The sequence below is a fragment of the Vombatus ursinus genome, unplaced genomic scaffold, assembly GCF_900497805.2.
Source record: "Vombatus ursinus unplaced genomic scaffold, bare-nosed wombat genome assembly UNPS02014802.1, whole genome shotgun sequence".
In the NCBI taxonomy this organism is placed as follows: Eukaryota; Metazoa; Chordata; class Mammalia; order Diprotodontia; family Vombatidae; genus Vombatus; species Vombatus ursinus.
In genome coordinates, this window is record NW_020954580.1 from 17,528,424 (window position 1) to 17,544,046 (window position 15,623).

Genomic DNA, 15,623 nt, shown 5'->3' on the forward strand with positions numbered 1-15,623 from the left:
AGCTTACTTTTTTTTTTTTTAACTTTTTTTGGGGGTGTTTTTTTTTGTTTTGTTTTGTTTGGTTTGGTCTGTGTTTTCTTTCACAACCTAGCCAATATGGAAATATGTTTTGCATGATTGCACATGTATCTATATCAAATGTCTTGCTTTCTCAAAGAGGGGGAGAGGAAGGAGGGAGAGAATTTGGAGCTCAAATTTTTTTTAAATGCTAAAATTGTTTTTACATGTAATTTGGAAAAAAATAAATTTAAAAAAGGCCATGCAAGAAAAAAAATAGAACAGCTCCAAATAAAGGGGAAAAAAGAGTAAAAAAGAATGCCTTAGGGATGGGGAAGGGATGGGTTTTTTAGGGGAAGGTGGGACTCTCTAGACCTATCTCACTTCATTGCTTTTCTCCCATTCCTCAACCCGAATGAAAGCACAGAGCTGCTTTTCTAACGGTGAGGAGAGACAATTAATGTTCCTGTTTGTTGCTTTTAGCCTTCAACTTGAGCAACTAGATTGCTTCTTTCCAAGTTTTCAGGACAAGGTAAATGTTAATATCTTATGATCCTTTGCAAAGTTGTTGTTTTAGAACCAGCAGTAGCCACTAAAAATATACATTAAGAACTATAGGGGAATACCTATGGTTGCACTCATTTTTGTTTTCCTTTCTCTTAAAAAGAGAAAGCAAGACAAAACCTGGTTACAGCTGTCCTGTTTCTATAAATGTTTGTTGCTGAGATCACTCTGCTAGTAAGCCTAAGGGAGTACATAGCTCCCCACTCCACAGAGCCAATGGACTTTATTATCTTTCAAGATAACAGACTTCATACCCAAGTCTATCCATCCTTTCACAAACATACAGTATGCTGTTCTTGGTCTCATGAGGATGGGGATGGCTTTGTCTCCTTTATCACTACTCAAAAGCTACCTTTAAGTATTTACCCTACTGGTAGTAGTAGTAGGTGGACTTTCCACATAAAGATCATTATAGTACTGTTATTTTACAAATGGCAATTTAAGCTTAAGGATGCAAACTGTCACCAAAGGTCAGTAAGATAAAATAAGAGATAAAAAGGATATGCATCATCATGTTTGTCATGAAATGACATTTATTAATCAATATAATAAAGGTGTCATTTTTCTAAGAATTACAGGATAACAAACAGAAAAAGATTAAAGCAGTGAATCTAAGTCTCCTAACTCCCTACAGAAAGCTCTAGCTATCAAATGCTGTTCCTTATAGCCACAAGTTCCACCAAGAAACTATCTGAAAAGAATTATTTAGAATGCCTAGAAGATAGAAATGATGGGTTGGCTAATGTATACCAACATGCTGGGAGGTGGTGTCCACCCAGGAGTATTTTAAGACAAAAATAATCAATTAAGACAAAGAATGATTTAGACTGATATAGACTGATATAATAAATAATAATCTGATTTTGTAAAAAACAAACAAACAAACAAACAAAAAAAACCCTCACATACACAATAAGAACCCCTGATCCGACTGGGGTGAGTCACGTTGAGAATGGTGGCCGTGGTGAAGAGTGATACATTTTTTCCAACTTATTATTAACACATTGTATTTCCACTTTTGAAACTGTCTCATATTTGCAACAGTAATATGCTCTGATGATACAATATGGCTGAGTCATTCAAGACCATAGCCTCTGAAGAATTAAAGTTGAGGATCACCTAAAGGGCTGGAGGTGGTACATGATAGATGTGAGTAGGCTGCAAATCATTACCAATATGAAATTGTTCAGGAGAAGCAAAGTAAGAGATGTCTTAGGAGAGAGCATACATTCTGGTTCTGATCAGAAAAGCAGATGGGTTTCTCATGTGTTTAGGGGATAGCTTCATGTAGTGAAAATAACACTTAATTTTGATTCTGAGCATTTGAGGTTAAATTGCATCTCTGCTCCTTACTATCTGTGTGATCTTGGACAAGTTATTTCAAATGGGCCTCCATTTCTTCACCTGTAAAATGAGGAAGTTGGACTAGATGACTTCCCAGGGTTCTTCCAAGCTCTCAATGTGTTACCCCACAATCCTATCACAGTGAAGGCTAATAACAAACGGGCAGGCCAAATGAAATTGGCATCCTCACTCTGTCAAGAGACTTAGAAGAAGGTTCCCATCATATCATGTGGGTATCATGTGAAGGATTTGCAGGAGGACAGGGGTGAGGGTCAAACAGGATCAGAAGACGTGGGTGGGTTGAGATCTGTATTTTCAGAGAAAGTACACACATATATGATATCTCAGATCCATGAGAATAGCGAAGCAGAAAGGGACTTTAGAGATCAGAATATCTAGCCCTATCATCTCCCAACTGAGGAAACTACCTATAGTTAGACAGCTAGTCAATGTTAGGCCAGGACTAAAAGGGTCCAGTGTTATTCCCATTTTTATAATCCCCATTATACTACATCATGCTGCAACAGCTGACAACAGGATGTCACAGTAACAAAAATTAGTTATTGTTCCAGTGACCAAACACAAAGCTCTTAAGGTACCAATGGGCTTTTCATGGGCCCATCAGGCTTGAGCTTAGAAGGACTCTCAGTTTTGCTCCCTAATCCTAGAAAACCACGATGTGTGACGCTTTTGAACTCGTCTGTTCTCTTTCAGGGCTGGAGTCTGGCTAGGATTAAGTCTGTCATCCACTTGTCTACTTATGGACCCAGCACACGTCCCTGTGGGGTTGTATACATTATAATCACTATTACTGTCCCAAAAGGAGATTTGCATATTTGCAGACTTTGCAGTGAATGTGTCCAACTCAAGGATGACAGATTTAAAGACTACTTTGAAGTCCAGTGGGGTCCCAGTAGGGTATCCCAAAAGCTTTAGTGCCATTTGTATTTTTGTGGCAAAAATTTTGCTGTCAATATGTTTCTTTTAATGTCTGTGATTCTTTGGGAAAACAATAAGAAACCATCACATTACAGATATTGATTACTAAAAATAAAGGAAACAAAAACATTGTAAAATCTATGGTTTCTCTACAAATGTTTTAAAGCTTCATAAGACTACAAATTGATATTTCTCCTATGTAATATAGTATAATGTAATTATCCACTTTGAGAGGAGATGAACTACTATACTTTTTTCTAAACATATTTCTATCTTAGTTAATCATTCAACAAGAATTTATTTGTTGAATGTTTATTCTGTACTCTATCAACATTCTACTCTTAGGTCCCCTGTCTTCATCCTCAAGGTGCTTAATTTAGTTGTGTCAAACAGACCAGAGTTTTGTTCATGGGAGATGTGTATGATACATAACATACATTATCTCATTTCATCCATACAATAACTCTCTGAATTAGGTGTCACTGGTATTAAGAGCTCTGCTCTATAAATGAAGAAAATGAGGTACAATGAGATTAAACAACATGCCTGTGGTCACAAAGCCAGTAAATGCTAGATCTCTGTGACTTAGGACTCAAAGTCCAGGGCACTTTTCACTACACCCCAGTTAACCAAGGTTCCAGATGATTAACAACCTGACCTGGGGTGGTAGCAATCAATATGGGAAGGAAGATGCAGAAAGATACTTTAAAGCAAAGTCTGCCTCTTGGAATCTCCTAGCTAGCAGCTTCAAGGCATAGCTCCTTGTATTGGAGACCCTACCTGATTCCTCCAACGGCTATGCTCCCTCTCCCTAAAATACTTCATATTTGTGTATAGGCATTGCCTCTCTACTTCTAGAATGTAAGCTACCTGAGGTCAGGGGCTATTTTGTTTTTGTCTTTATCCCTAGTGACTGGTGCTTGATAAGAGCTGAATGAATGAATAAATGAATGCAGTAGTTCAGATGAGTATGGGAGGGGGAGGTCTGACTGGACTAGAATTCACCAGGCCACCCCATGACCAAACAAAGGTGTCTGTCTATAAACACGATGTCAGCATATCCTTGAAAGCCTTATAAAAAGTCTATCATCCCATTACAAATCTTAAACATATGCTTCCTTCCTGCTCAGCAACAGCTCAGGATAGAAGTGGATGTTGTTTATATTCTGTTTATATTGAGGCTCCTCTCTACAAAGACCTGCTCTCTGACCCAGGGGTTGGAAAATTCAGAAATCTTCAAGCAAAGAGACCCACACAAATGCTGGTAACCGAACACCGTGTTTTCTTCATTAGGTGAGAGTCTCCTTGCTCTTCTGCTAAGTAAAAGTTTGCATTTCTGTGGATTTATAATTTTAGGAAGTTCGTTTTCAAATGTCCAGACCTACCCTGTGATTGTTGAATCATCTGTCTCTCACTAGAAACAATTCAATCTGGGAACAAAATACAGGCTTAATTAAAGAGGATTTGGGGGAGGAAGAAGAAGAAGAGATGAAAAAAGAAAAAGACTAAAGTTATCCTGTTACTCAGTCATGTGTAACTCTTCATGACCCCATGGACCATGCTGTCCATTCTTGGAAAAGATACTGGAGTGGTTTGCCATTTCCTAGTGCAGTGGATTAAGGTAAACAGAGGTTAAATGACTTGTCCAGGGTCACACAGTTAGCGTCTGGGGCTGCATTTGAACTCAAGCGTTCCTGACGGCAGGTATAGCACTTTATCCACTGAGCCACCTACCTGCCTCTAAAGTGATCCTGGGGCATTGTAATTAAGATAGATTGTAAACTCCTTGAGGGTAGAGATTATTTCATCTTTGTCTTTATATTTCTAGCACCATTCCCTGCTCATAATAGGTACTTACTGTTTCTCAAATTAAACTGAACTGAAGTAGCTACAAATTACAGAGAATTGAGCAGGGTGCTGAGGGTGACCCAAACTTTATATACGGTCCTCTTCCCCATATGGAAGGAATTTATGGTCTAGTACGGGGACAACAGAAATATAAACAGCTATAATGCACAAGATGCGGCAAGGGCATCAGAGGGGTACAGAAGAAGCAAATGATATGGGAGGTTTGAGGGTGAGAAGGTCATTTTGTACTGAGGGGGATCGGGGATCAAAGAAGACTTCCAGGAGGAAATGGCGTATATTTACTGATTGGCTATTATCTTCTCCAGATTACAGAGCATGAATATGTGCACAGCATTGTGTAGAACACAAAGAAACACAGGGAAATGAGAAGAAATACTATAAGGCATTGTTCCTATAATTTGCCATCTGGCTGAGGAGACAAAACATACAGCTCTGCATGAAAGGCAAAGCTGTGGGGCAGGTAAGAACCCTGGACAAAGGATCAGAAAACTGAGGCTTGGGCCCCACTTCTCATTCTGCTGCCTTTGTCACTTAACCAGTGATTCAGGTCCCTGAAGTTGAATTTTCTCATCTGGGAAATGGGGATATTAATACCTGCACTGCTTACATGACAGGGCTGTTGTAAGAATCAAAAGAGATAAAAATCTGAACTTACCAGCCAGGTGAACTGGCCACTTAACTTCAATGAACCTCCGTTTCCTTATTTGTAAAATAAAGACTTGATAGCATCTGGAACCTCTTTCAGCATTAGCACTATGATCCATAAGCCTAGATCCAAAGGAGAGTGATGACAAAGAAAGATGCTTCCAACAAAGTACCAAATGAACACACTTAGTAAATAATAAACACCGTGCCCTTGCTGAGCACGAAGCATCTGTATAAGATGTATAATGTGATGATACACACCCTCTTTTTTTTAAAATAAGGTTCTCAAGCCCCTGCTGACATTGTGTCTACTGTAGAGAGTGACACTTGTGGTTGGACATGGGATGGCCTGGTGAATCCTTGTTAAATCAGATCCCCTCCCCTCCTAGGACCTATCTGAATCTGTCCCCTCCCTCAGGGAGCCAACATTCATTCTTTCAGCAAGTATTAATGTGAATCAGAAGACAGAGAGAGAGAAGACAGAGTAAGAGCTTAGTAAATCAATCCATCCATCCTTGTGACCTGGTCATGGATGGCTTCAGGATTTGAAATGGGAATTGAAAGATGGCTAAAATTTCTATAAGCATGCTAGGATGGGAGTTCATCATGAGTGAAGACAGTGGAATGGAAAAAAGGCTTGTTCAAAGAAACTGTGAATAAAGGGAGCTGATTAGAAGAAGAGAGGATTTGTATTGGGATGTACTAGGAGTTAGGGTTTGAATGATAGTTTGGGTCTAGGTCATCAAGGGTCTTCTCAATGGTCTTGGAATTGTGTTTGAATTAATAGGAATGACACGAACAAAACACTATTTTCAGAAAATTAATCTAGTAATCTAGCATTCTAGCAGTCTGGGGAGACAAGTTTCTGTTTCAGGAAGACATGGGGTCAAGTCCCAGTTTAGGCACATAACGTATTGACTGTATGATCCTGAGTAAGTCACTTATTTAACCTCTCAATGCCTACACTACTCTCTAGAACCATAAATTACAGAATAGCTGCCAATATGCACTGGAAATTTCCTTGTTGAAAGTGCCCCCATATCAGTGAAATCTCAGATCCAACCTAAATCCAAATCCAAAAAATATCCTGGAGAAGAGACTGGGTCTCTACTGGGGACCCAGTAGGAGGTTTTTAGAGTGCTTCGGTGCTAAGAACTAGAAGGAAGGGACATGACAAAGGAGGAAGTTGCAGGACTTGGTGTCAGATGACGTTGGCAGCAACACTGAAAGGAGCCGGAGACAAGCCTAGGAATCATACAATTCATCTGATAGTTTTTCCTATCCAGTTATTTGTAGGAAAATGGGTCATCATTAGTTCTAGCTGTTAGCTGGATTTCTCTCCAACAGCTTTGGTCCTTATTCGCTGCCTTTGGAGGGCCTTTGGGAATATCCTCTGAAAAGGGGGTCCCAGATGGCCCTATTATTCCAGGAGAGTACCTAGCTTTTTAGTTGTACAATGTCAGAGGCAGGATGCCATCCTTTCTGTGTCCAGTTTCAGATTCCCCTGGGCCAGAGATATTTCCTAAATAACAACCCAGGGAGAGAATTGGCCTTACTATCATAATCACCCCCCAACAAGTCCCATTTGCCAGGAAACCAGGTCTGATTCATCTTAGATGAACATTCTCTAAGCCAAATCTAGGTCAGGGCTTAGCCATTCTTCTTCCATCAAATATATTACCATTCTCTAGCTTTACCTGGTACGTTTATCATGAGAACTACAGGCAGGGAAGGGGCTGATCTCCTTTCTGGATGGGTGAGACCTCCCAGACCAACAGCTGGGCCCCACTGGAAGATTAAATAATCACCATCACAAAAACTCTAGCCTCAGGTTCGCATTTCCTGGCTTGGGTGGACTCCCATAGGAAACCTTAATGTGCCATCAAGGAAGCTTTTCACATTTCATTTCCTGAATGGTTGATTTTGTTAAGAGACAAAGAAAGTGAGAAAGAAGTTACTCGGGCCTAGCCCAACTCCTGAAGCCCACAGAGGAGGAGGCACCATTGAATTGCAAAGAGTGTGGACTGCACTTCAGAGCTATAGGAAAATTATTTTTTTACTGCTGGAGCTCATTAATCCTTCTGCAAATTGTCTTAGGGACCAGTCCTGGCCCAAAGAGAGTCTAGGACCGCCACCACTGACTTAATTCTACCAGAATGCTCTTTCTTCTCAGATTCCTATTAATAAGGTCCATTTCTTTAGGAATTTGCAATTTTGAAATTGCTGTCATACCCTTGTTATCATTTATTCCTTCCAGCAACCCTAGGAGTTTGGTAAGGGGGCTCTTAATTCTGCAATCCATCCAGGAATCAGAGATTCTGAGTGAAGTCTTATCATCTCCATTTAAAAATTTTTTTTATTTTAAACTGTGATTTCATTGGTGTAATACAATGCAATACAATAAACATTTACTAAGCATCTATGAGGTGCCTGGGCTGTGCTAAGCACCTGGGATACAAAAAAAAAGGCAAAAGATAGTCTCTGACTTCAAGGAGCTTATAATCTAATGGGGGTGGAGGGAGGGGAAATGACAACATGCAAACAAACATATATAATGTGTAAGGAATTCCTGTTGTTGTTTATCCTTTGTCCCCCAAGTGAGAAAACCTCTCCTGTCAATGCACATCAGTAACTGTGTTGTATCCTATGTTGCATGAAGAGTTAAATGACTAACTCAAGGCTTCACAACCAGTGTGTATCAGTGGCAGGACTGGAATCCAGGTCTCTTTGACTCTGAGACCAGCTCTCTATTATGCCTGCTACTTGTCAACCCATTTGACAGAAAACCAAATTGGGATGCAGGCTAAGTGACTTACCCAAGATCACAACTAATCGTGACTGCTTGGAGCCCAGGTCCTCTGACAATGCTCTTTCTACTACATCAGGCTGTGTCCCTCCTCCCTTAAAAGGGGGAAGGAGGAGGTTGTGGAGAAGTACAAGAAACTAATTAATATTGGGTAATATGAGGGAAAGTTCAATTCAATTCAGCAAACATCCTTTGAGTATCTGCTTTTGCCAGGATTAGGGGATATGGAGACAAAAACACCTGTCCTCAAGGAGCTTACAGATCACTGGAGGAAATAATAAACACACATGTACAGAGAAATATATCGGGAATCGATATAAAGTAAGCAGAGGCATGAACGGGCAGATCAGGAAAGGAATCCTGTAGGAGGTAGCAGCAGAGTTGTGCTTTGAAGGAAGCTAGAGATTCAACTAGTCAGAGGTGAGGACCAGATGACAGACAAAGGCACAGAGGTGGGACAATATTATGCATAGGGAACAAAAAGTAGGTCAGTTTGTCTGGAAAACAGAGAACTTGAAAGTGAGCAATTTGCAATCGGTCTGAAAAGACTGGTTGGAGACAGACTTTTATAAAGTTTTTAAATATCAGAAAAGAGGAGTTTCTTGGAGGGGAGAAGGCATCAATGAAGCTTCTTTTTTAAAAAATTTATTAAAAAAATTTTTTTCAACATTCACTTTTTGTAAGATTTTGAGTTCTAAATTTTCTTCTCCCTCCCCTCCCCCTCCCCAAGACAGCAAGCAATCTGATATAGGCTATACATGTACAATCATATTAAACATATTTTCACATTAGTCATGTTGTGAAAAAAAGAATCAGAACAAAAGGGGAAAATCATGAGAAAGAAAAAACAGCAATAAAAGAGAAAATAGTATGGTTCAATTTGCATTCAGGCTCCACAATTCTTCCTTTGGATGTGGATAGCATTTTCTTAAAGAAGCTTCTTGCGTGTAATCAGACTGGTGCTTTAGGAATATCAACTTGGCAGCTCAACTGTTTCAGTCAATCAGTAAACAAGAATTTATTAATCGAGGGCTGCAGAGCAGCTAGGTGGCACAGTGGATAGAGCACTGGCCGTGGAGTCAGGAGGATCTGAGTTCAAATTCAGCCTCAGATACTTACTAGCTGTGATCCTGGGCAAGTCACTTAACCCCAATTGCCTCTGGTGAGAAAAAAAGAGCCTACTGTGTGCCAAACATTGTGCTCAATTGGAAAGAAGGGAAAGAGTGGAGGTAGAGAGATCAGATTGGGAAGCTATTGTAATAGTAGAGGTCAGAGGTGATGAGGTCTTGAACTGGGGTGTTCCTTAAGTGAGTGGAGAGAACCCTATGAAGGCAGGAACTGTTTCTTTTTATGTCTCTATTTGTTTGCTTTTATATTTGATTTTGTATTTGTATTTGATTCCCCACACTGAGTAAACACTTTAGAATGATCAATCCTTGAATAAATGAATAAGTGAACGAGAAGGAGATGGAAACTAGATTTTGTGGAAGTAGAAATAATTGACCGGATATGAAGAGTGAATGAAGTGAGCAGCAGAGAATAATTCTGTGGTTACAAACCTAGCTAAGAAGTGTTTGAGACTGGATGTGAACTCTGGAAGAGGAGTCTTCCTGACTCCAGGCACAGCATTCTATCCACTGATTGTGGGCAAGTCGCTTAACCCTATTTGCCTCAGTTTCCTCATCTGTAAAATGAGAGGGAGAAGGAAATGGCAAACCACTCTAATATCTCTGCCAAGAAAATCCCAAATGGGGTCATGAAGAGTTGGGAATGACTGGAAAATGACTAAAAGTTGGAAGGAGGGGTGGAATTTAGCATATTGAGGATATTGAGACACTCCATCTTCATGTGTATGCACTCTTGAGTGTATTTCATTGATTTGCATGGCAGTCCATTTTCAGGTACTATGCAAGATAGTCCTGGTGTGTAGAAGAAACATGGAACATGTAGTCAGAGCACCTGAATTTGAATCCAGGTTCTATGATTTCCTGGCTTTGGGCAAGTCCCTTCTCTATATAATGAGGAAATAAGACTAGATGATGTTTCAGGACTTTCCTAACTCCAAATTTTATGTTTCTTTCAGACTTTACAAAACCTATGCTTCTGTGTGTGTGTGTGTGTGTGTGTGTGTGTGTGTGTGTGTGTGAATCCTTTCCTTGAATTTGTTAATTGCTTCTATTTTTAAGAAACACAAGGAAAAGTCTGCATTTTTAGTTTTAAAGAGATAATAGTAGATTATAAAAAAAATCGATTTTTGAAAGTACTTTTCCTATCATCCTAGTCTTACAATCTGTTCCATCTATTCCTAGTTAAGGATTAGTGAAATTGGAAGAATTATAAATGCTTCTTTACTGAATTACCTGAGAGGCAATCTTGCATAGTAGATGGGTAGCTGGCTTTAGAGCCAAGAAGACCTGGGTCTAAGTTGCACCTGTGACACATACTGGCTGAGTGACTCTAAACAAATCAACCTCTCAGTACCCTCAAGCAACTCTCTAGGACTATAAGTTGCAAAGCAGGTGTTTACTTTCACCAGTAGAAGAGCTTTCTCACTGAGAAACCAATGAAACCACAAGACTGGTCCAAAAAGCAAAAATGACTAAATTACATAAAACATTTACAGACTGTCAATGCTGGTGGCACTGTGCTCCATGAATCACAAGACACACTCACTCCTTGGGATCTAAGACAGACAACATTGATGAAAACACCCCAGAGAATACAGGAACAAGTGAATATCTGTCCAATTATTCTATACTTAATGAGTGTATGAATTAAATAAGTCTCACTATGCCCACTCCTGGCATTATAAAAATGATTAATTATAATTGTTAATATTAATAATTATTATCACATTCCTGCAGAGATAAATGTATGGTGTGAAATGGCAAGTAAGGATCATAGGATCATGGATTTAGAGCTTCAAAGGAACTTAGAAATCAGCTAGTCTAAATGCCCCATTTTATTGATGAAGAAACTGAGGCACAAAGAGGTGAAGTGACATGAAAGGGTCACACAAATGGTAACTTTCAAAGTCAGGATCTGAACTCAGGTTCTCTGACTCCAGATGTGATAGCTCTTCAGAGCTATACCATGCTGCCTCTCAAGGGGATATCATGAGTATTTTGTAATTAGCCAAGATTCGCTGAAGTGTTTAATGTCCTAGTCATTGTCCAGTCTTGTCTATTTCCACTGCCCCCACACCAATCAGGACCTTTATCTATGGTAACTCCCAAATCCGAAACTAAGAAACATGATTTAATGAAGAGCATCCACATTGTGACTTTTCATTAAAATTACAGTTTCTTTTCTTGAAATCAGTATTGTCTAGAGGAAATCTACTATTCCTCTGCCAAAGCAACAGTCTCCTAACCTTAGCATCTCTTCCTTCAAACCATCTTACTTATTAGAGCTAGGTTGATCTCCCTAAAACGCTGCTATGGGTGTGTCATTTCCTGTTGGCTCCCCACTGCTAACTGACTAAAGTCTAAATTTATTCTGGCATTCAAAGCTGTACAACTTATCTTTCCAAGCTTATGTTCCATTTTCCCTTATAAAAACTTCCTTTAGTCAAAATGGTTTATTAAGGTGTCTTCCAGCAGCTTTAAATCTATGATGCTCTGGCCCTTTGTCTCCTGCCTGCAATAAAAGGATAAGCTTGGTGGAAAGAGCATTGAACTTAGGGCTGGAAGACTGAAGTAAGAGCCCTCCTTCTGCCCCTGTGAGGAGGCATCACTTGTTCTCTCTGGGGCTTAGCTTCTTTGTCACTAGAATGAGAGAGGTTGGACATGATGATGTCCAACATCTATTCTGACTTGAAGTCAGATCATCACTTATTTATCTTTTCCCTTCAAAGCCCAGTGAAAAGCTCTGAATCTTTCTGAGTTGCTTCTCAAAACTTCTTCTTGCTGCCTTTACTATCTTTATAGGTTCATTTGCACCATCACATTTAATGGGAGAACTGAACAATGAACTCCCTGTCCTCAGAGCACATATGTCTGACCATTGCTACCTCTATGACTTTGAGCGAAACCTTTGAGAAAAACCAGGCTTCTGTTTCCATATCTGTTATCAAAATGAATAAAATGAAAAATAAATTTAAAAAGTCAAAAGATTGAATTATCAACCTGTAGACCTAGCATTCCTGGAGAACTTTAGAATTTTTGCAAGGGGCTTATGAATTCATATATGAATATATAAATGACTATACTCTCTTTAGTCACAGGGCTGGACTTGGAATCAATAAGTCCTGAGTTCAAATCCTACCTGAGACACTTAATAGCTATTTGATCTTGGGCAAGTCACTTAAAAACTCTGCCTCAATTTCCTCATTTGTAAAAAGGCATAATTAGTAGTATGTACTTCACAGGGTTATTGTGAGGATCAAATAAGAAAACATACATAAAGTGCATTGTAAACCTTAAAGCACTGTATAAATGTCGAGATCAATAAAATACAAATTTGTTTAAAAGCTAAAAAAAAGGGGGGGGCAGCTAGGTGGCACAGTGGATAGAGCACCGTCCCTGAAGTCAGGAGGACCTGAGTTCAAATCTGGCCTCAGACCAAACACTTGACACTTGCTAGCTGTGTGACCCTGGGCAAGTCACTTAACCCCAATTGCCTAAAACAAAAAAACAAAAAAAAAAACAAAAGAACAAGACAAAAATTTTAAAAAAAGATTAAAAAATCAAAGGATTGAATAAGATGGTTCCTGAAGTCTTTGCCAACTCAAGAACTGATCTGGTACTAGTTATAAAGAACCATGCTCAACAATCCAGTCCTTCCAGATTCCTGGTCCCTTTCTTACCTTATTGAACTTATAATTGAGGTTTCATGAATTTTGTTAATCATCTCAACTCTCTTCAAATTCTTTATTTTTTTCTTCTAAAAGCCTTAAAGCCTCTCACTTCTGTCAGTCCTGGAATCCTCAGATCTTAGGGAGTCATCTCAATAAACCTTCAGTTCCTGGTCATTGTTTCTACTCAAACAAAATTAACATAGAACTTTAATACATCTATAACTCAATAACACATCTGAGACCAAACCACCTGGAATGAAACAATAAATGAATGAATGAAAAAGTGACGAGTAAGTCCTTATTTTGGGTTAAGCACTGTGCTAAAATCTGGGGAAGCAGATACAAAAGCAAAATCACCCCTGACCTCTAGCAGCTTATGTTCTATTAGGAAGAAACCACACACATAGGAGAGTGGAGGCCTGGGAGAGGAAAGTTAAATGGGTGGTAAATGGGACTATCTCTTTCAGGAAAAATGTTAGTGGATTTTGTCATGGTTCATGGTTCCAGAAGTACAGAAAGGTAGGAATGAGGATATTCATGGCAGAAAGGCAACATTGACAAGGAGATTGTGGAGGGGCGTGGTTATAGAGTGAAGTGAGACATTGCTAAGGATTTCCTGAATCCCCAGCCTGGTAGTTCTCAACCTATAAGCTTGGGGGAAGAGTCTCCTATTACTGGCAGTGGTGGTATGTCCTAGCTAAGAGGATCTAATGAAGGATTTCAACAAGTAGAGATATATAGAATTCAGGCCAAGATCAGGGAATAGCAAAGTCCAGTTTGAACAAAGTGGAATGCATGGAAAGGCTGAAAAATTAGGTTGGACCTGGATCATATATGAGTACTTAAATAGAGAGTTACATGGCTTATATTTTATCTTATAATTAATAGGGAGCCACGGAAAATTTTTGAGCAAGAAAGTGATATTGGATCTATGTTTTACTATGATACTTTGATAGATCTGTGACCTGGGTTGTTTATTTAAAAAAAAAACTCAACATATTGATGAGTTCAGATTTATTGTTAGTTATTACCATTATTATTCATTACTACACACTCTAACAGATTTGTGCTCTCATTGATTATATGACTATAGATTCAGAGCTGGAAAAGACCATAAAAGCCTTCTACTTCAATCTCCCAGTCTATACCAAGGAAAACTAGAGCTTAAGACACTAAATGATTAGGCCAAAGTCACACACAGAGAACTGGCAGAATCAAGATGTGACCTGAGGTCTTCTGACTCCCTGTACTGGATTAGGCTCGCACCTTGCGCTTTAGAAATATTTTTCAGGAAACTGTATGGATTAGAGAAGGCTAGAGGCAGAGAAACCAATGGGGAAGCTAGTGCAAAAGTCCTGCTAAGAGGTAATAAAGGCAGAGCTAAGATGGTGATAGACTGATAAAACAGAGAGGAAAAGACAGGCTGGTACTGTTGAGATAGACTACCCAAGACATGGCAATTGATTGAATGCCAGGTGTGAGAATACTGAGCATGGAGGACTGGAAGGAAAGAAGAGCTGGGAATAAGGGCAAATGGCAATCCACCTACAAGGCTGTACATAGAACATACAGGTGGAGGTGCAGAACTGGAGTTCAGTGGGGAGTGAATTAACATTCTGGTCTTGGAGTCAAGGCACAAAATCCAGGGTTTCAATCCCGTCTCAGATACTGCTATGTGACCCCAGACATGTTACTCAACATCTGAGCCTCAATGACCTTATCTGTAAAATGAGGAATTTAGGCTAGATGACCTGATTTCCCTTCCAGATCTAAATCTATGCTTATAGGCTCTTAATTTACCAACTCATTATGGTATTCGTTTCTCAGCCAAAGCAAACGCACTCTCCGTGGACCTGTTGCCAAAACCATATTTGCAAAGGTAGTTCCTTACGCTGTGATCTAGGTAGGAGTCACCTGTATTGAGGCAATGATTGAACCAGTTGTAGCAGATGACATTAACAAGGGAGAGGATACAGACAGAGAAGAGAAGGCACTCTGAAATTTGTCATCATGTGCAAAGCACACAAAAGAGGGCTTATTGAATTGGATTGTTGGGATTCTGTCTAGATTCAGAGAAGAGACAGAGGGAGTGGGAGTTAGGATAGTAGCATGGGCTATTTATATTTGAGGAATCTGAAGCCCAGATGGATTAAATAAGTCACCCAAAGTCACCCAACAAGAACCCAAGATCTCCTGACTCCCGTTTCAAAGCTTTTTTCGCTCTGTGACACTACCTACAATAACCTACCCTGCTGCTGAAGTTTTCAGCTCATTTCTTTCCTGGAATCTAGGCCCAGACACATTCGCACACTCCTGTCTTTCTCTCTTAAGTGTACCCTGACTGCATCAGCAGCAGTGGTCTACGAGACAGGAGGCATTTCCATTACCTGTGACCTCGGCACGCAGGCTGCACTTTGGCCTGAAGTTAGTTGCAAGGTAAATAGTAGAGAGTGCTGAAGCTAGTCCAGGTTCCCTACCACACTGCACATCCAACCCATAGCTCCCTTCCCTAATGGCTTCTTAGAAGATGATTCACTGGGCTGGGAACAGAGAAGTCAGTAATTGAGGGTGTAAATGACATCTGGAAGATTGCTCTGAAAAGAAGGAAATCAGAAAGAACAAGACAAGACACTCGGACTTGCAGAAAATTTGCAGGAATTG